Source organism: Columba livia, chromosome 5 (assembly GCF_036013475.1).
Source record: "Columba livia isolate bColLiv1 breed racing homer chromosome 5, bColLiv1.pat.W.v2, whole genome shotgun sequence".
NCBI classification, from domain to species: Eukaryota; Metazoa; Chordata; class Aves; order Columbiformes; family Columbidae; genus Columba; species Columba livia.
The window spans coordinates 44,216,934-44,239,772 of NC_088606.1; the positions used below are offsets into that span (position 1 = coordinate 44,216,934).

General features: G+C 44.0%; 1 long non-coding RNA gene across 1 annotated transcript in view; it reads right to left on the reverse strand.

Moving 5' to 3' along the window:
• Positions 1 to 9,484: 9,484 nt before the first annotated feature.
• The window catches only part of LOC110357290 (uncharacterized), a 41,548-nt gene continuing 28,193 nt past the window's right edge, over positions 9,485 to 22,839 (reverse strand). Inside the window, exon 3 of the long non-coding RNA XR_010473026.1 lies at positions 9,485 to 13,413. This is a non-coding gene — a long non-coding RNA (uncharacterized LOC110357290). The remainder of the gene's footprint in view (positions 13,414 to 22,839) is intronic.

The following is a 22,839-nucleotide window of genomic DNA, read 5'->3' on the forward strand; positions in this document are numbered from 1 at the left end:
TATATGCTCAGTAGATGCTGAGGGATATGCACCTGTACCTAACTCCTTGTCATTTAGCCATGATTGTTTTAGGTAATGATGTGATTTGATTGTTTTCAGTTCATATAATTGTAGCACTTGTATCTCCATTGTTCAAAATGCTTCCTTGTGGGAGAGATGGTTCTTGTAAACGACACAATTTATTCTTCCATGACAAATCTTAATAAAAAAAGAAAACAACCCTGCTAAATATAGTGTGGCTGGTGGATCTTAAATAACTTGTCACTGTTGCATGCTGTACTGGAAGGAATCATTTATGACACTCAGATTCACCCTTTTGGTACATTCACCACATGAGTATAAGATACATTAGAGCAGGAGCAGGCTGCACTGATGTAGAGGGAAAGTTGCTTATTTAATGAATGACAATACTTAAAGGCTGTTTGTGAAACAGGTGGGAAAGGGCAAAAATACATGCACCTAGCTCTAGGTAGCTTACTTTAGCTGCAAATCCATGGCATGTACCATCTCTGTCTGGATGCAAAATACTCTCTTGAGGCAGTAGCAAATTGTATCCCTAAACCATTTTAGAAGGGAGCATCTGCCCACAAGAACAGGGTAGTAGTTTGTGTAGTTACACGTCCTAGTAGTTGCCATGCTGGATAAGGACATCAGTTCATCAAAACCTCTCTAGCCTGCCTCTAATGAAACAATTTTATTTTCCTACGGCATTAAATTGTCAGCTATGTTTCCCATATCTAATGTCTTTGGAGAAAATTAGTTTAACTCACCATAAAACATCATGTTAATTACAAACAAAATTAAATGTAATATACATTTACTTCATCGCCTTTTGTCCATGAGACTGTGGGTTGCACTGTGTATAGTTCAGAAGTTTGGTTTAGAAAAGCATCTCTGATGCCACAGAACTATGAAAATTAGAGAAGCTTGTTGGAACATGGTTAGACTTTGATTCTTGACAGTGCAGACAGTAGATCTTACCATCTTTATTCCACTTTTTCTGAGTCTGAAACTGACTCTGGGAAATGCCATGTGAGAATGTTCTGGCCAGCTTACTAGTAGTCCGTGCTTCAAACTAAGCTGGGAGTATCGAAAGATCAGACTCTGGAATGAAAGTCAGTACACTTTGTCCTTCCTGTCAGCAAGGTCACCTTCATCTTTTCCCATGAAGGACTTCAGGGGTTGACTCATCCATATTCACAGCCTCACCTGGGAAATTTAGCCCATGGGAACCCTGCAGCTGCAATTCATGCCCTGTCAACCTGGTGCATCACACATCCTGCTCCGACACATGTTCATTCATTCTTTCACTTTCAGATCATATCCCAAGGTCAGAGTCTGGACATGTCCAGCTTACCACATTAGGAACAAACATATTTGTCAACATTTCCCTTTCTGAGGGAGCTTTTCATATGAGAGAAATTCTCAAATTGGAGTTCACTACTTCATACGCTTGATGGGAAGCAGTCTGCTGTTGTTGCATACATCTCCACCTCCCCAGCTGACACACAAGCATTGCTGTCCTTCTGTGGTGAAAGAAGAGGAAACTGATTATTTACTTGCCTGACACACCAGGTCCACCGACAGACTTGTCAAGGAAAAACTTTTACCTATATCTGAGGATCCAGAAGTGAAAGAGGTAAGAAGGAGAAGGATGGATCAAGCTACCTGATTCAGAATAAATTTGAGAGCCACAGAGTATCCTCATCTCCCCAATACCAAAATGCTGTCAAGCCACAATGTAGAAGAAACACCCTGTTTTAGTGATAGGTGACATCTTGAAACTAACCTACTAACCAAGCTGGTGAACACGTGTTGTCTCTCAATGTAGTAAGACCATTGCACGTGTTCTTACCAAGCACAAAAGGCATGCCAGGTCCTTGGATTTTCATGGTGAGGTATATCTATTTGTGGTTCCTCCCGCATCCTCTCCTGAGCGATTCCTTGGAAAACGGTATGTCAATACTACTGATTTGTTTGAGAGTGTCCTACCATAAATAGTTGCCTTTTTGCTCATGTGATTATCAGGCATCTTCCAGGAACCAAGAGGACATCTGGATCAAATGGTCCACAGCCTGTCTTTAACAATATAGAAGAAGAAAATTACTCCCCAGTAAAGCTGTCCTAATGTGTCATACACACGGACTGACAGGAAGGTGAGACATCATTAAGTGCACTGTTCTTTAACCATCTTCACGTTCGAGGGTCCATGTGCCTACTGACTCACCTGTTTGTTTTCTTCCTCCAGCACCTTTTGGACTCTCACCTACTCCAAAATATCGCTGCTCGAGACAGAGGTGCCTGGGAAGTCTCTGTTACATCGACAGACTCTGCTGCCTTTCCTCTCCTCCACCCCTTCTTGCCCAGGTTGCCTTAAAGGTTCGTACAGTTACGTGCTGTTTGGCAGCCTGTAGCACATGTAGCCTCTTGGTAGAAGGAAACACAGTGGTATTTTGAACTTAAACTGAGTTGACAGCATCAGTGCTTAGACAAGAAAGATGCATGTAGGGAGCAGACCAGGCCACGTGGTGATTCCCAGGGACTTCCATGCTGACAGTATGAGTCACAGCCCCATCCCTTTCCATTGCTCTGGGCACAAACACTATACTCCATGCTGAGTGCTGAACTGAGGGCATCAAAGGGCTTTAACATCTCAGGGCCGAAGCCACGTGCAGGAATGCTGCTGCTATTGCTATGACATCATTTGGGTCTGATTAGACAAGCAATTTATTAAGACACCACCACCTACCTACACAGTATTTTCTACCAGTAATAGGTCAAAATTTCAAATCAGGAGGGAATCAGTAAGCAAAATCCCAAGGTTAAAATGGTGATAAGTGAGCTCTGTTTCTTGGCAGATGTATCCAGGCCCTATGCATAAATGTCCCATGATATGTCATGGCCAAATCACAGCCTACTCATCACAATGTTCTCAGAGAAAGAGTTAGATCAAGGAAATACATTTATCCCTTCAGTCCTTCCCTTAAATCAGAGGTGAGAGACACTGCCTGTGCAGTAGGCAGCAGCTGTTTCTGCCCTGGGGAGAGAAATAAAAGTGTAATTAGTTCCCCCCAGAGCTCCCAGAACCACTGGCTCCTCAGCAAATCTGTCAGGCATTGCCAGGGCTGCTATAGCCATCCACAGCATCCCAGAGGAGGGCTTCTCTCTTTGGAGAGGTGATGGCCAGGCTTGGGGAAGCAGCACATGGGCAGAGCCCCAGGCAGGTCCTCCTTCTCAGCCATGTGCAAGCCAGCCCCAAAGCATGGAGAAATACAAAAGGGATAAGGATACAACTGTCTGCTGCCCTTAGGGTCTGCCACTGTCCCGGTGAACAGCCCTGCGAACCAGCATTCCCAGGGATGGTAAATAGAGCCAGTTGCACCAGAGGGCTTTGAAGGCAGGTGAAGATGGCCACTTTCTGCTCTGTTAGGTGAGAACTAACAGGGAATCCCCTGGGAAAAACTGCGCCTCTGGCCCCAGGTGCTGCATTCACATTTTTCTCCATATATTTACATTTCCTCATGTTAATTTCTGGAGCCTATAGCCACGACTGGGAAAGGTGATTAAGAAAGGATAAGGTTTTTGCTTACATATTGCAGAATCATTCTCTGTTTCTAAATGCAGTTAGTAGACAACCTCCTCTACTGCATAACTTAGTTTTTCATAATGCTGAAGTTTAAACAAAACATTTTTCCCTAAAACATGAAAGAAACTGGGAGCTACCAAGTAAACAACAAGAGCAAACCTACTGAAAACAAAATAATTGTGTAATTTTTCTTCACATGGCTGACATGTGGCATCAGCATTTGGAACTGGTATTGTCCAGCATAAAGGAAGAGCAGGAATATATGACAGGTCACATACAAGGACTCATCAGCTAATGTAGCCGATTTAGACCGAGGAAAGAAAAAAAAAAATGTATGTGCTAGAGCACAGCCTTCTTAAATTGTGCAGATTTCAGTTTCCAAAAAAAAAAAATCCAAACAACCCACCCTGTTGGCCATGTTGTTTCCTTCCAGCCTAGCTTGTGGTTTGGCATTTTCTTTCTTTGTGTTTAAAATATTTTCCATGTAGGTTGACAATGGAAAAACCAATTTTGGTAACCATCTTTTCTCACCAGCTAACTCCTGAATGAGCCAGCACAGACCCCCCACCTTGTACCAGGCTGGCAGCCACTGTGGGAAGCAGAAAGACTTGGGGCTGCAGGACCAGAAACTTTGGAAGTGAAGATGAAGGTTTGTGGCCCTCCAGTAGTGTCTTTGATCACCTACATGAGGTGGCTGGTGACTGTCTCAGGCTGGGAAAGCTTGCTGCTTGGTTTGTGGTGACAAGGAAACATCTCTTAAAAACATCATGGTGACATCTTCCTGTCTGTCCCTCATTTTGTTCATTGCATTTTTCTGACCCTGTGGGAGAGCTGGCTTGTGGGGCAGCAGCATGACTGATAAAGACCTGGAGGATATCTGTAGCTGTCTCAAAGGGGCCCACACTGCATGCTTAGAAGAATGGCAGTGCATAACCTCTCACTGCCATGGAAAAATTAAAAGGACAGAGCAGACTCATCACTTGCGTGATGCCTTGGACGCTGAACAGAGACCATCATCTTGCTTCTATGGGGCCAGCCAAGTGCAGCTGCATGCCAGCCCCCCAGCTGACACATATTTAGGAACAAGGAAGGAACTATGTAAATACCATCCTCTAGCCCTTTAGGGAGAGGTAAAATAAATCAGAGCACTGACAGCAATGGAGAGGACAACCAAGGCTGGATCATTCTGCTGAGGAGGGTGCTGGTTGGGAGACCTCGGCCACAAGCAGCTCTGTGCCTGGGGACCTCCTGCCTGAGTCCTGCTGCCCGCACACCTTCCCAAGGCAGTCCCAAGAGAGCAGGTGCCCACTGTTCAGCGGCTCAAAACCACCAGCAGCTCCCTCCTCTTGGCAGGGACCACAAGGCAAAAATAAGCCAGGTAGAAGAGACACAGGGCAGTCCTGGTGACTGGAGTAAGTGCTCAGATTTGTTCAGAGCACCTGCAGCAATGGGAGGCAGAACTGAAGCAGGACTCACATCAGAGACAGCAGCAAGAAACAGGTACAGGCTGCCACTGTTTGGGGCAGGGGGTTCCTTGTGCTCAGGGAGGGGGACGCTGCAGGGGCTGAGCACAGACCAAAACTTTGCAGGCAGGCTGCTGCTGCTGCTGCCTGCTCTTTAGAGCCAAGCAATACCAAAAGAGCTACTAGTTTTATTCTCAAAATCATCTGCTGTTAGATATGCTCCTCAGTGTCAACACAACCTGGAACACAGAAAGGATGAGATAAGCAGGGGACAGGGAAGAGGCCCTGGTGGCCTTGTTAGCTGACAGTCTCAGTGGTGACCACACCCTTCGTCTTCCCTCAGCATGCTGCTTTACTCATACAGCTATTGCTTTTTGCTTTCCAAGTGACATCAGGATGTGAAGCTATTTGGAATGAAGTGAGCAGTGAAACGCACCCCCTCCTACCTCTTTGAGACCAAAAGTGGGGAAAGTTGTGGTTTGTGCTCTTTAATTTCTTTTTAGGAGGCTTAGCTAGCTGCCTGTTGTAGACTCTTTGGAGGATATATGCATCTGGTGTGTGCAGAGAGGCGAGTGTATCTTTGCAGGAAATACACTTTTCCTCTCCCTCCGCCCCTTTTTTTTAATGATTTCATTCCCAGAGCAAGAAATGGCAGGTGGTTTCACACCACATATGGTCAACTCATAATGTGCATATCCACAGAACTAATATCCTGCTATCAGCAATGTGCTTTCTTTGGGTCAGATTTGGAAAGCAACATAATCCTGGATGAATTGTCAGAGGGAGGCACACAACAGTTTATCTGCCACTCTCCTGCTCTGGCATCACAGTGGTTACGCGCAGCATCGGGCTCCTGCATGTGTGGGGCTTGTGCTCACAGCATCACTGAGCGCTGAGATTTCTCATACCTTCTGTCAGCTGTCCTAGACCTGGTTTCTGTGTGAGAGCCCAGGGCGGGTGTGGGCAGATATGTGGTGCTTTTCAAGGGGGAGAAAGTTTTTTAAAAACCTGTATTAAAACTGCCCTCCACAATCCAGTGGTAGAAGCAATGGCTAACACTTCTTTGAGTTCCAATAAAACAGGAGTGCAGTGTAAGCATGTGATCGCGAATCCAAGAATTGTTAAAATAAATGTATTTGTGGGAGATGCTTTGAAGAAGGCGTATTTGTGGGAGAGAAGGAAAGGGGTAGACAGCTGTGTCACCCTCACAGCTCTCACATCACAGCAGTAGGGGAAGGTCACTCTCAGAAGAGCATGTGCCTGCTGCAGTAGGTACCACTGAGGTAACACACACCAGTGCACCCTGTGCCCATTTGGAAGGCAGTGGGATGTTGGGAAGACTTGTTGCTCCTAACTCGCAGGTAGGCAGCTGAGTGCCCCCTCTGCCACCAGAACTGACCCAGGGCACTGAAGGAACTCTGCTTCTTCCCCTCTGCAGTGCCAGGGCTTGCTGCTGCACTCCAAAAGCACAGTGTTCTGGTTTTGATGGTTTGTTGATCCATCAGTCAGTGCAAATCTGGAGTTTGTCCAGTTTGCATGGTAATTTTTGTTTGACTTGAATAGTCTTGCTGGGAGATAAATTTCTTGCTTGCAGGGCTGTCTGGATCGCTGGAACATATGAGCTTTCTCAGCACCCCCCAGGGCAGTTCCGAGGGAAGAAGCGGAGAAACAGAGCTAACTTAATTATCTAGCAACTAGCAGCAAATAAACATATCTGACAATGAGCGTTGCCTCCTTTGCCTGCAAATTGTAGAGGAAAAAGAGAAGCTGAATTTGCCATTATTCAATTTCTTAATCTGGGAAATATCAGATATATTCTTATTTGATGTTGTTGTAACATTTCTATCTATGAGAAGCAATATTTGTGGATGCACTTTTTGGCTTTACTGGAAATGTTTGGAAATTGCAGGGGTTTGTTTCAATGCAAAAAAAAATTTAAAATATTTGTGGAAGTGACAATGAATCAAAAACCTCTTCTATTTGGCCAGCTTCTGGAGAACAAAGAGGTAGAATGCGGGTATGGGCTAAGTGGAGAGCTGCTGTAACTCAGCATGGGAAAGGGAATCTGATACATGTCCACAGAGCCAAACAGATGGAAATATGATTAATACAAAATCCATGGAGCAGAAGGCAAGGAGCAACCTGGAAAAGGGAGGGAAGATCCAGGAGGAGCATTAACTGATAAGCTCTGTTTAGTGCCTTGTAGCTTGAGAGTACTTTGTGAGTCCTAATGAAGACTCACAATGGCCTTCTCAGATGACAGCTATAAATGCCATCCTACAGAGGAGTTGTCCTGTTCTGCGTGAAATAACCCCATGCTGTAAAAGCACACATATATATACAACAAACAAAACAGGGAAATGCAGCCCCAGCCAGCAGGAAATCCTCAGATGCATCAGGGGAAGCGGACTGTGCTAGCGAGACGATTCGTGCATTATATCACTGAATTCAAGGCAAAATATAACCCAAAGGTTACATACGACAGGGAAAGGCAAGTAACATCCTTTTAATAAGCCCTGCTGGTGAGCGTGTAGGGACACAGGAAAGCACAGACAGAACTACGTGCTTGATTTTCACTTTGACTCTTTCACAAACCACAGAGAAATTTTTCTTCATTTTTCTTTTTCCCCATTACAGTTTTGCGGAGGGCACACCTTACCTAGCGTGGCTATCAAACGCAGTGGTCACCAGCGGCTTGGAAAAGCCCTTGGGGGAATTCACCTCTCCTGGGACATGCCCTCATGGCAGGGCGTCTGCCTGTCCCCTGGGAGCATCCTTCCCCGCTCTGTGCCTGCCCCCAGCTGCCGCTGCGCTGCCGTGGAGGGAACAGCTGCAGCACCTGCAGCCCCAACACCCACGGGATGGGCTTTCCCAAACCACCAGCAGCAACACGGAAGACAGAGGCTCCTTGCTCCTTCTGGCTGTGCAGGTGCATGCTTTTTCTCTTCCTGAGCCATCCTGCCCTGGTGCTTCTCCTTTAGCTTTCGAACTCACACACAGTTTAGCATTTCCTCCCAGTTTATCGTCTTCTGGTAGTTTCCATTTCAGTAAACCCTGTCACACTCTTCTGTTTGTTGCCTTTTGCAAGTGGAGGAGCATTTTTCCAGCAGATCCTCTCGCCTGCCAGGTATCACTACCATTGTCTGGATGGCTACACCGACAGCATATGGTGGAGGCATTTTCTGGACAGCAATCCGAGCACTGAGGAATGGCTTTTCAGGCAGAGAGGTCCAGGAGCACAAAGATCAGGGAAAAGTATTGCTACTTTCTTCCCACACATTTTGTCTGTAGGTTTGACTCATATCCAGCTGTCTTCCACCTTCTAGCACTGTCAAATTTAATGTAGCCTAGTGTCATCCCTGAAACAGGGCAGACTTGTTATTGTGCTGACAACACACTTCCAGAGAGATGTAATATCCAGCTTTCAGGTAAATAGCCAATAAAGTCAGGTCTTTGAACAAATCTCAGATGCTCCAGGCAACAATCCTCAAATAGTGGCACAGATATTCATGGGCCACAGATACTCTCTTAAAATTGCAAATTAGGAAAACAGACCCAGAGGGGCAGATTTTCTTCCTTCTTCTGCCATGTTGTGCCAGCTGAGCCTCCGGATCAGGTGATGTGTGAACAACTCTTCCCAAATTGCAGTGGACAGCATGTGGCTGAGCTGAAGTGGGTCCATCGGAGGGGCACTGGCAGGCTGCAGCGTGTGATGCACCAGGAAAGGCTGAGGGATCAGGGCTCCTGCAGCCTCAGGGTGTGAAGGCTTAGGCGACTTCTCACTGCTGACTTTAGCTACCTCGTGGGGTGAGGCAGAGACAGGCTCCTCTCAGGGTAGGGAGAGGATAAGAAGCAATAAGGACAAGTTGCAAAAAAGGGAAATTTTAGATACATATAAAGAAAAACATTCTTCCCTGTAAAAGTGGTCATGCACCGGAAAGGGTGCCCAGGGAGGATGCAGCATCTCCACCTATGGAGATACTGAAAGCTCAGGTGGACACAGCCCTGAGTGGCCTGATCTAACTGTCAAGACAGCTGTACCTTCAGGAGGAGGTCAGCTCAGATGACTTTCCCAGGTCCCCACAAATGACCAAAAACCATCCTGTGAGATCCATTGGGGCAAAGACACAGTATCACAGTATCACAGTAGACCCTGGACTGGAGTGAAGACAATGACTGATGGCAAAAACTCCATCTTCTCATTCTAGTTTAATTAGTCATCCAGGCCTACAATAGAAATATTATAATCTAAGTTCACCAACAAAATAATCTGAAAACCGAACAAGTTTAAAAAACAAAACAAAAAAAAACCTCGGGAGACACTAACACAAAGTATCAAGACATCCTTTCTTGTTCTTCCTGTGGTCACAGTTCCAGTGACAGTGAAGAAACCTGAAGATGTCCAAAAGACACAACTTTAGTTACCTTCCCAGGCATTAGTCAGCTGTTTGTGGAAAATCTTAAAATAAAATTTATTTGAAGGTGTAAAGCGTGGAGGAGAGGAGAATTTGTCAAATCTGGTGATGACCTATGGCACCAGACATCTGTGCTGTATAAAATGATTGTTTCTCAAATTCTTGTTGCAAATCAATCCCCAGAGAAGAGAATAGTCAAGGGGTTCTCTTTTCAATCATTTGTTTGCCATGTCTCACCCTCTGATCACCTCTAAAGAGACAGATGGAAGAAGAGGAAAGGATCTTGTCCTGCTTTGTGTGGGAAGCCAAAAGCTCAGTATTGCTTATGGAACATATTTTTGCCTTTCTGAGGAAACATTTCCCAGCCAAATGCTTTTCATATCTTCAACACAATTAAAGGAAAAGGAAGAGGCAGGCTTGATTTGATCAAAATAGTCAGCAGATGCTGGAGGAGAAGAATGGGAAAGGTTGTCATCTGGAGCAAAGGGGAGAGGATAGGCTCTCGTGCATGGGCACAGCTGGAAAGGGCCACAGATCCACAGCATTTCTGTCCAAGCCTGGAGCCACATCAGCTTTTCATGTGGAGAGGGACAGGTTACAAGTAGCTCTCACAGGAAGCAAAAAATAATTTCTAAGCCCCAGGGATGAAAAGGATCAACACTGAAGTGAAGCCGGCTACTCCCTGTAAGAGAATTTACTATATCCAGTGCCCCTTCTTACAATTACACCACCCAACTTCTGTGTGACTGGGAAGGTACTCTCTCTCTCTACTTTAGTACATGTTCTTCTTGATTATCATTTTCTCTGCAGGCATTCAAGATATTCTGTGCAAGGATAGGAAAGGGCAGGTCTTGACCTAAATGACTTCTAGTCTAACTGTATAAAATAGAAGACATGAGATGAAATAATTTGGTGAACATCACATAGCCAGGCAGTACTGCAGCTGGGCACAGAAGCCAGGTCTCTGGAGTCATAGTGCAAATCCATGCACCCCAAAACAGGTCAACCTACTTCAGGCTTCCTGAAGTACAGCTCCTGTGTTCTTGACCCCCAAAACACACCACATTATACAAGGTTGTGAAAAAAACCCACACCAGCCACAACAAACAACAGCAAAAATCCCCACTTCTTTGGAAAAAGAGCTATGATCAGAGAGCACCTGCCCTGGGGTGGTAGGAGAAACCCAGTAGAGATTTATAAACTTTATTGAAATTTTTCTTTGTCATTCTTTCTTAAGAGTGACAGAAGTAGCATCACTCAGCAGAGGTCTGCTTGTCTTGTTTAACTAAGCTAACCACAAAAACCCCTTCAAACTTGTAAAAACAGATAACAAGCTTGTATTACTGAGTTCTCATGCATTTGTTTTCCTGTGTAGTATCCCCCAATGGAGGTTTGTCTGGCAATATCCAAGCTTGCAGGGACAGTCATGTAGCAACTGGGGTTGCGAGTGACAAGGGACACATAGGAGAAAGTATCCTCACTTTGTTAGCATTACCTTGTTAATGAGTAACCCAGCAGGGCCATGTTTTGTACTCTTGTTCTCTTAGACTTCCACTAATTTACATGTGAGTGTTCGCATGCACATGCACATACGTCTACTGCAATTTTTTTTGTTGAATTCCCCATCAGCTAAAAAGCACTAGAGCTGCTACTGTCTGTGATTGTCCCTCAGGCACTCTCTCACCCCACCAAAATGATCTAAGCTAAACTTTTGCTCTCCCCAAAAAATAAAACAACAAAAAAACCCCACATTTTCCAAGAAAGTACACAGAAGCATCCCAGCATAAAGAAGCCATTTTTGCAAAGGGCAGATGTGAGAATTTATCTTTATTCAGTGCCATTATACAAAACTTTCTAAATGAAAGTCTTTCACTCTAAGTGAGAAAACAAACACAAATTTTAGCAGAGGTGTTCTTGTTGAGTCTCCTAGGGTTTGTCATTTCTGTGGCTGAAAGCAGGGAGAGGGAGAGAAAAGGAGAATTCACTATTATTCCTCCTGCTGTTCAGAGAAAAAATCTAAATCAATGAATAGTTCCCCTGCAAACAGTATGTATCATAAGCAAGAAAGACCAGCTATTAAGGAATGTCCTTTGTTAAAACTTGAGCAGAAATCCCACATCACAGAAAATACTTAAATAAGCTCAAACTGGAGTGAGGAGAAATTTTCTGTTCTAACAAAGGAAAAACGAGGCAAGGACTTAGACACCTTATTTTCTGACTTACCAGACTGACTTCATTTTTATGGAGATTAGTATAAACCACAGATATTCCCATCATCCCCTCACTCCCACTCTGACATCTTGTAAACTCCACATTTTCACACCAGCATCTGCTAAAGGCAGCTCTGATTTCCAGTTCTGCACCTCCAACAAAGCTAGTGAAAAGTGGTTTTTATAATGGTTTGGTTAGCAGGGAGGTAAAAAGCCTCAAGGAGTCTACCAAGACAGACTGGCACCTTGGTGGCTGTGCCAGTTGTACCCTGCCCTGCTCTCTGTGATGGTGATGGGTGCTGGATGCAACCCCCCTAAGCCAACCTGCTGCCAAGGGCTTTGCTAGCACCTGATACCTGCTCTGTGCTGGCGTGAAGCACTTCACAGCACAAACCAGCATCACATCACAGCCCCCTGCCCAGCCAGGGGGCGCGGAGATGTTCACCAGCATGCAGATCACACCCACAAGCACAGCTGATCTGTGCATTTTTTTTTTAAATCAAGTTCCTGCAGTGCAGTGAACACCAAATCCTTCTCCCAAGCTGCTTCATTTGAGTTGCACGCTTGCCACTCAGCACAGCCCCATCCAAAACCCTTGGTGCTGGGAAAGCTGAGGGTGGGAGCAGATCCCCTCTTCTTCCAGATTATGGCCTGATGTGCCCGGAGCAGAAGAGGGAGGGATGCTGCATGCAGCCCTGGGGCAGTCAGTGGCTGTGGGGTGCCCTGGGCAGGGGGCTGCTGTGTGTCACTAGGGTCTGGAAGAGGAACCAGCCTGTGCCACCTCAACGCCTGGTGTTCTCTGTGAAGCACTAGAGGACTGAGAAGTCGGCACTGGGAAAATGCGATCGATCCTTCCTCCTGCGCATGGCCCTGTGTCTCGGTGGTGCCCTTTTCCTCCCACGCAGCAGCATCCAGGTCCTTGTCAGCCTCAGAAACATGCAGCGCATCCTTCCAGAGGAAGATTGCTTAGAGTACCTGTTTAATTCCTGACATTTCTGGAGGACAAAGATAAGACTCTTTAACTAGGAAAGCAGAAACAATTTCTTCAGAGAGGGGCTAGATCTTATGAACCCTGTCTCTAATGACCATACATTTGGACTTCCAGCACTGTCCTATGTCTCTGTGATTCATGACAAATTCCCAGGCTGTGTAAATAAATGTGTGTATTTCTGGGCCTTTAAAATTTCAGTTACAAAACAGAAAAGTGCTTTCAGCTTTAACTAGGATAAAGCTGTTTTCTGCCATGATGTAGAGTAATATAATGGGTATAGAGTGGGATGAAAAAATTGGCTAAAGGCATGGCAAACTTTCACAGGGAGACAGATTGAAAAGACAGAAACTGTCTATTTTACAAAGAAAATGAGTAAGAAGGACATGCTGCAACTACACGAAATATGGACAGGCTAGAAACAGTAAATCCTTAATGCTTTCTCCTAGTAGAAAAATAAGAAGACATTCAGTGAAGCTGATGCTCAGTAAACGCAAAACGTAGGAAAAAAAATGTCATTTTCACACACACAGCATTGAAGCAGTTGTGCCACCAGCCCTGCTTCCAGCATGGGGGGCTGGCCTTTTGACAGAGGGAAAGACAGTCCTGGCTCCTGCCCCATTGCTCCGGGGTCTCTGCTATGGGCACCAAGTGCTGCTCCAGCCCTGCGCTGAAAGTGAAGAAACCAGCTGGACATCGGCAGCTCCCAACAGAGACCCATCCTGTCGGCCAGATGAGAGACAAGTGGAACCTGCAAAACCAAGAGAGACTGCAAAATCACAGGCGCGATCTCTGATCTAGCAGTATTAAAATTAAGCTCATTTTAGGATCTCTAAATTTACACCATTGCCTAATTTGACTTCTTAAGCAGTAAGAGGTCATAGACTTTCATTCATTTACGACATTAATGAGTGTAGTGACTTCTGCTTAATTAAGGTAGTTTTAAGAAAAGCAGCCAGATTTCTTCTGAACAGCTGAATAAAAAAACATTTCTCCCTTGACTATCTTCTCAGGCTTAATTGCCCATGTTGTTTCTGTTTCATGTATATATTTCTGTGAGCAAGAATACTCTTTGCTGTAGGAGAACAAAATTCTCATTAATATACCTTGGTGCCAGCAATAAATCTTGTCCAGCATCTACATTGCACCTCAGTGAAAACATGCATACGTAACAGTACAGAATAAGTCACAAATTATGCTGTTTCTTGGTACTAATGTAGGATTTTCTGTATTAGAAGTACCATGGCTAATATTAACTAATGATAAGGTAATTAATCCAAATATAGATGCCAATATAATTTCATTTTTGTGTCTGAAAGCTTTTAAGCTTGATACAAGCTATGCACAATGTGTGCCGTTCAATTAGCTGAACTCTAGTTAAATATTGCAGTCTGCTACTCATCATCTCAGACAGAATAAAACCCCATTATTAGCCACTGATGGTATTTGACACAAGTAATAGCTTTAGTGGTTGTCTCTCTTTGCCAGGGATGACAACCAGCAATTCCTTCTCCATGTTAATTTTAATAGTGACTTCTAATACGAAGTCCTGCCGTGGTGATGAGTGTTTTCACTCGCACAGAACCAAGGGAACCAGGCTGGCCTTCCAGGCATTTTTTCTTGTCTTTTGGGGACTAGAGGGGAACAATTTTTAATGCAATCAGATCATCATACCTTGTCTTTCATCAGTTTTACAACAAGTCTCAGTGGGACACTGGAAATTTGGCATTTTGGGGGTTGAACTTTCTCAAGCAGGTCCCTACAAGAGCTGTCATTACTTAATGCTGATAATCTAACATAAGACTTGCACAGGTCAGATGGCTTCCCTCTACCCAACCTCTACCTGGCACCATGCTCTGTGCCTGATACCTCATACTCTCATCCAATTTTTGTAATTCATCTGAAACATGTAGGAGGAAAATAATGTATTCCTTAATGTGGCAAGTGCAAGTGATCCTGCAGTCACAAACACAAGGTGGAGCTGATCCAGCTGTGGCCTCCTGAGTTACCCTGAGTGTCGCTGGAAGTCCAGTGCCTCTTTTCTCCTCCAGCTTCACCCAAAGCCTTCCAGAACCACTGGTGGTTTTTCAGGGCTCACTGTCTGCTCCACCAGCGGTGAGTGTGCCACAGCCTCGGTGAGACCAGTGATGCTGGGGATCCACTGACCTTAACTCTTTGGCGAGTAGGGCACCCATCCTGCACCTGCTGAATGAGCCACTGTCCTCAGGGTTGCTTATGCTATACCTTGCTGTAGAGTTTGACTCATCCCACTTATGTGAGGGTCCTGCCAGCTCTGGGAAAGATGAAACACAAATTTTTAGGGCAGCTTTTCCAGATCCTTTCTCATACTGAAGTTCTCAGTCTCTGGGAGAGCTGTCAGATTTCTCCACACTTCAGCTTTGGAGAAAACAGCTCTGGGCCATGAGCCATCTCAGTATAGTTTTGCAGCTACAGCTTTAGGAGCATCCACACCTGTCTCTGTGTTACAAACCCATCACTTCTGGACTGCGATCCAAAGTGCCGGTGACGTGGAAGTGGGGGAAGGAAGGGCATGTGCTGCACAAGTCGGAGGGGCTAGAGATGGCCATTAGCTGTGACAGGTTGCCTTGCCTGTTCTTACCCATAGTGATGATCTCAGCTTTCCATCTAGCTCAGCCACTCCACCTTTGGAGGCAGGGAAAATTAGTGTTTCTGCTGATTTTGTCTGCCCTGCCAAAGTACATTTCATGCATGAAAATGTGAGATAGGTTTCTCTCCAGCACTTAGGGACAATTGTCCAAGACCTGTACTTAGATTAAAGAGTCCTTATGAAAAATAAAGCCACACAGGGATAACTATCTTTTGAAGGTAGTGCACCTAGTTAAATAGGTGCACTTTGATGATGCCATTCTAGTACAGCACATTTCATTTCTTCTGGTGCTCAGATCAGTTACAGGATAACCCAAATGGGTTTTTTCTTTACTCCCCCAGTGTCACTGTACATTAGGAAATAATCCAAAAGCTGAAATGTAAAATCGTGCAACATTGCCCAGCACTGATGAATAGCATGGAGCAGCTCCAATACCCTCGTAATGTAACATACATCAAGCTGACAGAAACCAGGTTTCATGCCCTAGACTAATTATTTTTGCACAGCCAGACATGTCATCCCTAGGACAATCTATTCCTGGTATCTAGTTACTCTTCTTATGTATACATAAGCTCAGTAAAGGCTTTAAAAAAAATTTGGAATGCATTATTAATAACAAAAATGGTTATGATCAATGGGACATGATGCATACTTGCATGCATGCATAAAATCCAGAAAACGTATTATTAGCATTATCTAAATAGGTCTCCGTCTCTTGTACTCTTTCTGAAATGCAAACTGCCTCACAAAAAAGACAGCAGTTATCCCCATTCTCTGATTCTTTCCCAGTTCTCTGGTGCTTATATGCATGCCTATAATACATTTGATGTTGATGGAGGTCTTCTGGTGGCACCACATGCAATTCAGTGCTCAGAAACCTGGCAGTGCCTCTGCTCATTCATTATGCTATAGATGTACACACTACTTTACCCAGTGTAACCTAATGATAATGAGTTTACTGCTTAGGCATGCTTTAATACTGTGATAAACACCTTGATTATGGTATGACAGAGGTCTAGATCTCTTTTCCAAACACTTTAGTTAATAAATTACCTATTTATTTTCTTGTCAAGATGTGAAAAAAAATATGTTTATTTCCCTGTCGGGTTACCGAAGAATTATTGCTTGGATCCCTCTGCGTTCTTGCAAAATCTATGAGATTTCAGAATTCACTTGCCTGTGTTACCATCTTCATTGCTGCTAGGTGGTCATGCACAAGGTTGGCTTAGCTCTTAAGCTCTCAAATACATCTTTCTTTCTTGAAATAAATTTTAAATCAATTCATCCATGAATCTGAACTGTTGTGTGTTTGTTATTAGGTGAAGGAGGGCAGCAGTTTCTGTTCTTGATGAACTGTTCTGTTACTCTGTCCAGTTCAGTCACTGATGTATTTCCAGAAGATCCCTCATCACAAGTCTGTGTAGTAACACCCACCGCTAATTCATTAGATTGCCTCTGAAGTTGTGAATATGATGGTGTCACTTCCAGTGCAGTCTGTGGCAATTTTTTGACAGGTACAGATGAACCAGTGACCCCAACACCCTTCCTGCAGCTTTTGCAGCAAGAGGAGCTCTTCCCAGCACAGCCAGCATCACACCGCTCACTGGGCACGGTCTGCAAATGCCATTGTTCTGCCTGAAACACCCTGTGCCGTTGCTGAATCTGGCACCATTTCTGCAGCTCAGTTGTCATTTCTGCCAAAGGGACTTGGATTTGAGCTCTGCTGCACGGAGGGCAGAGCTGGGACTGTGTAGGCAGATAATAACAAGTTTATTGTCATCACATTCCTCTAATGCATGTGCTTGTTCAGAGAGGTATGCAAAATCTCTTTGTGTTTGCAGATCTATTGCTTCCAATTGTTTTCACACAAAATAAAATTATACCTGTGTGAGACAAGCCACAGCCATTTCCTTGTGACGGTTACTACTGAGAAACACTTTTTGGAGGGACACACACAGCCCCAAAAAGAAAACTGTTCCACTGTGTGCAAATACAACATATGCAGATCGAACCTGGGATGCTTTACTCTTTTTAAAACAAAAGAAACAGCTCTAAAATCTAGATGCATCTAGATGTCTGGCTAACAGCAATAGTTGTCAGGAGCCTAAACCAGACCCGAGATACCTTATGCTAGATACTGATCAGATCACAGAGTCATTTCAGTTGGAAAAGACCCTCAGGATCATCAAGTTCAGCCATGACCTAATCTAACTCTAGCACTAAACTATGTCCCTAAGAACCTCATCTAAACGCCTTTTAACCACCTCCAGGGATGGTGAATCCACCACTTCCCTGGGCAGACTGTTCCAATGCCTGACAATCCTTTCCATGAATAATTTTTTCCTAATATCCAATCTAAACCTCCCCTGGTGCAACTTGAGGCCATTCGCTCTTGTCCTATCACTTGATATTTGGGAGAAGAGACCAACACCCCCATGTTACAACCTCCTTTCAGGTAGTTGTAGACACAGATAAGGTCTCCCCTCAGCCTCCTTTTCTCCAGGCTCCTCCTTTTCTCCAGATCCATGGTGGAAAACTGTTCCATCTCCAAAACACTCACGGACTTTACTTGCCAGAGCTTGACAGGTTGCTAGAGAGCTGCCAGGTCCAAAAGATGATGAAGGTGTCAAAGTAGCACTTCAGGGGAGAAACAAAGGACACAAAGGGAACAATTTGCATCAGAGTTTATTGCAGAGGAGCTCAGGGAGTTTTCTGCAGCAGAGTTATTTTATATAGGGGATTGGTCAAACCCTCTCAGATTCAAGTAGGGGAACTTTTGGAACAAATTAATGCAATGAATGGTAACAAATCACCAGGCCCAGACATCTTAAGATTAGTGTAGATATGATACTGTTAAAATACCAATTTTGGGATATTACCTGCTTCTTAAATTAATCTTGATGCCAGAAGAACTGAGCGTGGGCACCATGGCACCACATTCAAAACCAGAACTCAAAGGGTGATCTGAGAAACCACAAGCCAGCATTTCTGCTGCCTGTGCCATTAGATGTAAATGGCAGAGAAGGGAGGAACTTGCAGAGAGAAGCTACAGCTCACCTACCCGTGGAAACTCCTGGAAGCAATCCCCATCCTGGGAGCTATTCAAAGCTTGTTGGGGCCCAACAAGCCCTGAGCACCCTGGTCCAAGCTGACCCTGCTCTCACTGGGGAATTGGACTAGAAAATGTCCGTAGGTCCCTTCAGACCTAAGTAGTACAATGATTCTATATTCACAATTATGAGAAAAATGCACAAATGCTGTACGATAATTAAAAGTCATAATTCATCGCCACAGGACAACATTCTGATCAAAAGCAGAAATGGTTTTAAAGATATGAACCATATTAACTGTGGGAACACCAACGGCAACTAAATGTGGCAATTTGCGTTCAACCCAGCATTAAGTGCACTTTTATTCTGACTTGTGTGACTGCTCTTACATACAAAACTGATGAAAAAAAGTGGCTGGTGCATGCAGGGACGCAGGGATTGGAAGTAAGGCAGCAGCAAAACCAGTGTGAAGCACTGCTTTTTGATGCTAATTGTCTTCAATTAGTCTTTCACCTCTGATTAAACATGGTCTGCTATGAGCAAAAAATACCTCCTGAATACTCATTTAAATTAGCTTGTCTTGGCCTGGTTTTGTCTTGCTGGCATTAGTTTCCCCTGAACGCTCACACAGGATAGTTACTCTGGCACAGACGGCTGTGAATGGGACTGTCAGAGCCGTGTGCCCAACTGCTTTGGAACAAGAAACTCTGGATTTATTCACACAAATGTTTATATCAGAATCACCCAGCTGATGCAGTGAGGGCTTTTTTGAACTGCCTCTGTAAAAGAATTTGACATGCAACCCGAAAGGTATTTTTAAAAGAAAGCTGTGAATATTGTTTGATGACCAAAGCCAAACAAAATGAAAGAAGACATGAAAATACACAGTCAAGGGAGAGGAGATGAAACAACTCATGTCCTCATTCATTACAAATCTTTTGTGCATTTTTCCCCAACAGGTTGAACTGTGCCTTTCTCATAATCCATCAGACATTTTGGAAAGCAAAAAGGCTGTGCAGTGGCCAAAATGTGGTGTCTCATACTTCTTGAGTTCATACATCCACTCTTTCACCATATTCTTGAATTTCCCTGCAGAAAGTCTTATGGTTGGAGTCGATGATCTTAAAGGTGCTTTTCAACCTAAATGATTTTATGATTCTGTGGAAGTCCAAGAATTGGCTCATGTGGTTCAGAAATGCTGACTGATGTGGAGGCATGTGTCCCCAGAGCTGAGACACACAAATTAACTGAATGGCATTGGAAACCATGTGCTTTAAATGCTCAGATTTGACATTTCTCCTTCCCTACACCATTCTGCCTATTATTTGAGGTTGCTTCCTTCCAAGTAACTGGAGTGATAAGTCCCCATATATCTTTTCGAAAAGGCAATGCTGAAGGAGCCCTGGCAGTATATAAACCCCTCCTAACCCATACCCAAGAGGTAATAGTTAAACCTGACTGCCCTACACAACTGCACGTGCAGCGTTTTGTCTTGCCAGCTCCCAAGTAATTGGAAAGCCGCATGTCTATTCAAGGCACATTCTGTTCCTCCACAAATCATCCACACATTTCCTTTCCTCCATAAATGCTGTGATAACAGCTGAAAAGTGAGAGAAAAATAAAGCTGTGTGATATATGTGAAATGCAAAATGGTTGCTCTGTTCTGGCACCATTTGTACACTTGTTTTCCCCCATCACCCACAAAAAGGAGGGTCATCAATAGAACAAGGCAAGGACTGTAAGGGAGGGTGATGCCTTGAACTGATGAACTGGTACAGATGAAGTGGTACAGTTAGTCTAACTGGGACAGCAGATTCTTTTAGCTATGTTTGTATTGAAATCCCAACCGTGGAAAATATAGCTCAGAAACTGAGAGATAATTAAAACTGGATGTGTACAGACCTACTGAGCTTTCACTAGGAAACCTCCTTTGAAGAGAGCTTGTAGTTCAGAGCTTGGTCCTGAAGTGTACAATGCACAATTTGGAAAAGGCCAGTAGCCTTGTGAGTTGTCAGGAGAAAAGAAGATGAACAACAAAATCACTGTTACTAACGACGACCAGTGCTCTGTGTCTTTGGAGAATCAGGACTGTGGTGTCTGCTCAGAAGAGCCATCAAAAAGTGCCGTGCAAGTTGGAAAAGGGTACAACTGGTCTCTCAGTGTGAAACAGCTCCTAGAGAAAAGGGGCAGCCCAAAGACCACCTTTTTCATGCTAGGAAACCCTGTGACCTTTTTGACTTCCCATTAACAGATGGTCATGCTAGCTGGTGGGAGAGGGTCCCTTTTTGTTGTACCTTAGCACATGCGACTGTACTGTGTTGACACCTGGTCTTTGTAGAGCAGTAAAGGAACAGTAATTGCCAGCTGACACATTGGGAGATTAATACTTCAGCAGTACAGAAAGGAACCCTGAGTACTTCTTCATGATTTGTAACAGGCCTGTCAAGGTGCTCTTGAAACACAGGGAGAGGATATGGTTTGAGCATCAAGGGGCTGATCTGGAGGTGAACAGAGCTGAAACTCTTACCTGGCTCTGTGTACACACGTGTGTCTGTACACTCGTGTGTGTAGAAAAACACATATACATGTATTTTCACATGAACTCAATTTTATACCATCCATTTATGAAGAAGATCAGGCTGAATCTGTATTTAAAGCAACAGCATGGGATTAAGGGCTGTAAGCTCACCTTCCTTACCTGCCATAAGCAAATATGAAACTCTTCTTGTCCCATTCCTTATCCGTAGGAGCACACAATTTTTCTCTATCCCTTTGAAGATTCTCCTACTTAATTGTAATGGCACCTGCCCCATTTTTTAATGTCAGGGAATCCAATTACAAAATCCTCCATGGATTAAAATTCATTTGTGCTGGGATAGGAAAAAAATCTGTGCTTTCTGCAAGTGATTCAATCTAGATAACATCAGATCTGGCTGTCAGATCTCTAACGCTTGACTGAGAATAATAACAATAATAACAATAATAATGAGAAAGCATACTGCACGTTCTCTTTGGTCCAACCAAAATAGTCTCCAGCCTCTTTCACTCTGTTCTGTGGCCTCAGCCAAAGCTGAGATGGGTAGATCAGGGCCTGGATGATCATGGCCCCTGTGGTGGAGCATGGTGAGGCTGGGCTCATTAGCATGCCAAGAGAGCCCCTGTCCTAAGATGGAAAGCACCACAAAAGACTCGTTTTAATGCTCTATAGCTGAATAAGACTACAAACAAAAATATATCATTATCTGGGCACATCTTGTAATTCTTGTTCAAGCATTTTTCGTAATTTGCTGCTACTTTCAACTTGTCTGTTCCCCATGTGGCACTGTTTGACAAAGAGGAAACAGTAAGCTATCTATTCTTGGAACATTTTCCATTGCTTATTGTCATATGACTTCAGGCTAGGCTCTAATTCAAAGGAGAAAAAACACGTACAATCAGGAGTATGAATAGGACTCTCTAGTGAAAATCAATGCACCTTTTAGTGGCAGGTCAGTAAGTGGTTCGTTACATCTTGCACCTAGAGCTTTGAGGATGGGGAAAGGACCTTTGAGTGAAGCAAGATGGGTCAAAGACTAGTCTCATTAAATACAGCTTGAGCACACATTTGCCACTTACCACTTAAAAATTATGAAGAAAGAGTAAGAAAATGTATGAAAAATATTTTTTCCTTACCCACCAGCTTGTGTGGTAATAGGATGTATCTGATGCAGCAGTGTCCCAAAACTGCCACTTACGACCACTTGCGACTTGTTATATTACACAAACCTTTGCTCTGAAGTTTAAAAATGTTTTGCTATTACCAAGAGAAGCTCTAAGTTGCCATTAATGGACATGCTGAAAAAGCAGGGGTCACTTTCTTGCTTGCAGGCCTGTCTTCGCTCTCCTGCAGCAGCCATGGGGCTGAGCTGCTCCCCCATCAGTCGAGTGGAAAGGCGTCTGCATTTTCAAGGGGCAAAGGTACCCTGTTAAGTCTATACAGATGAGGGCAACATTTGACATACAGAATCCGGTATGCATTTTTAAAAAGTCAAAGATGAAGAGAGAGAGGATCCATTTTCATAAACAGTTAGTCATTTTGGTGCCCATTCAAAAACAGAGTGACTTTTTTGTCCCCTCCAAAAAAAATCAAACCCAAAGCATTAATATTCATGCTTAAACACTAAAACATTTGTTGCCTACAAGTAAGTAGATGACTAATTGCACTCATAAACATATTGCAGCAACATCATCCTTTTTTCTCAGATGGATTCAATTGCATCTTCTGCATATATGCAATACATGTTAATAAACCCATGCTGGGGTGGATTGAGAGTGCCCCACCTCATGTATTGACATCTAGCTATTTGCAAAAGATGCTAAGACATTAGTGAAGCACTTTACCATTATTTTATGCTGGCAGACACGGGGTAGTATCAGCCATGGTGTGACCTGAGATAACCCCATGCTTCATAGCTCAGCCAGGAGCTCTCCACTGGAGGACTGACTATGGGTCAGGGGG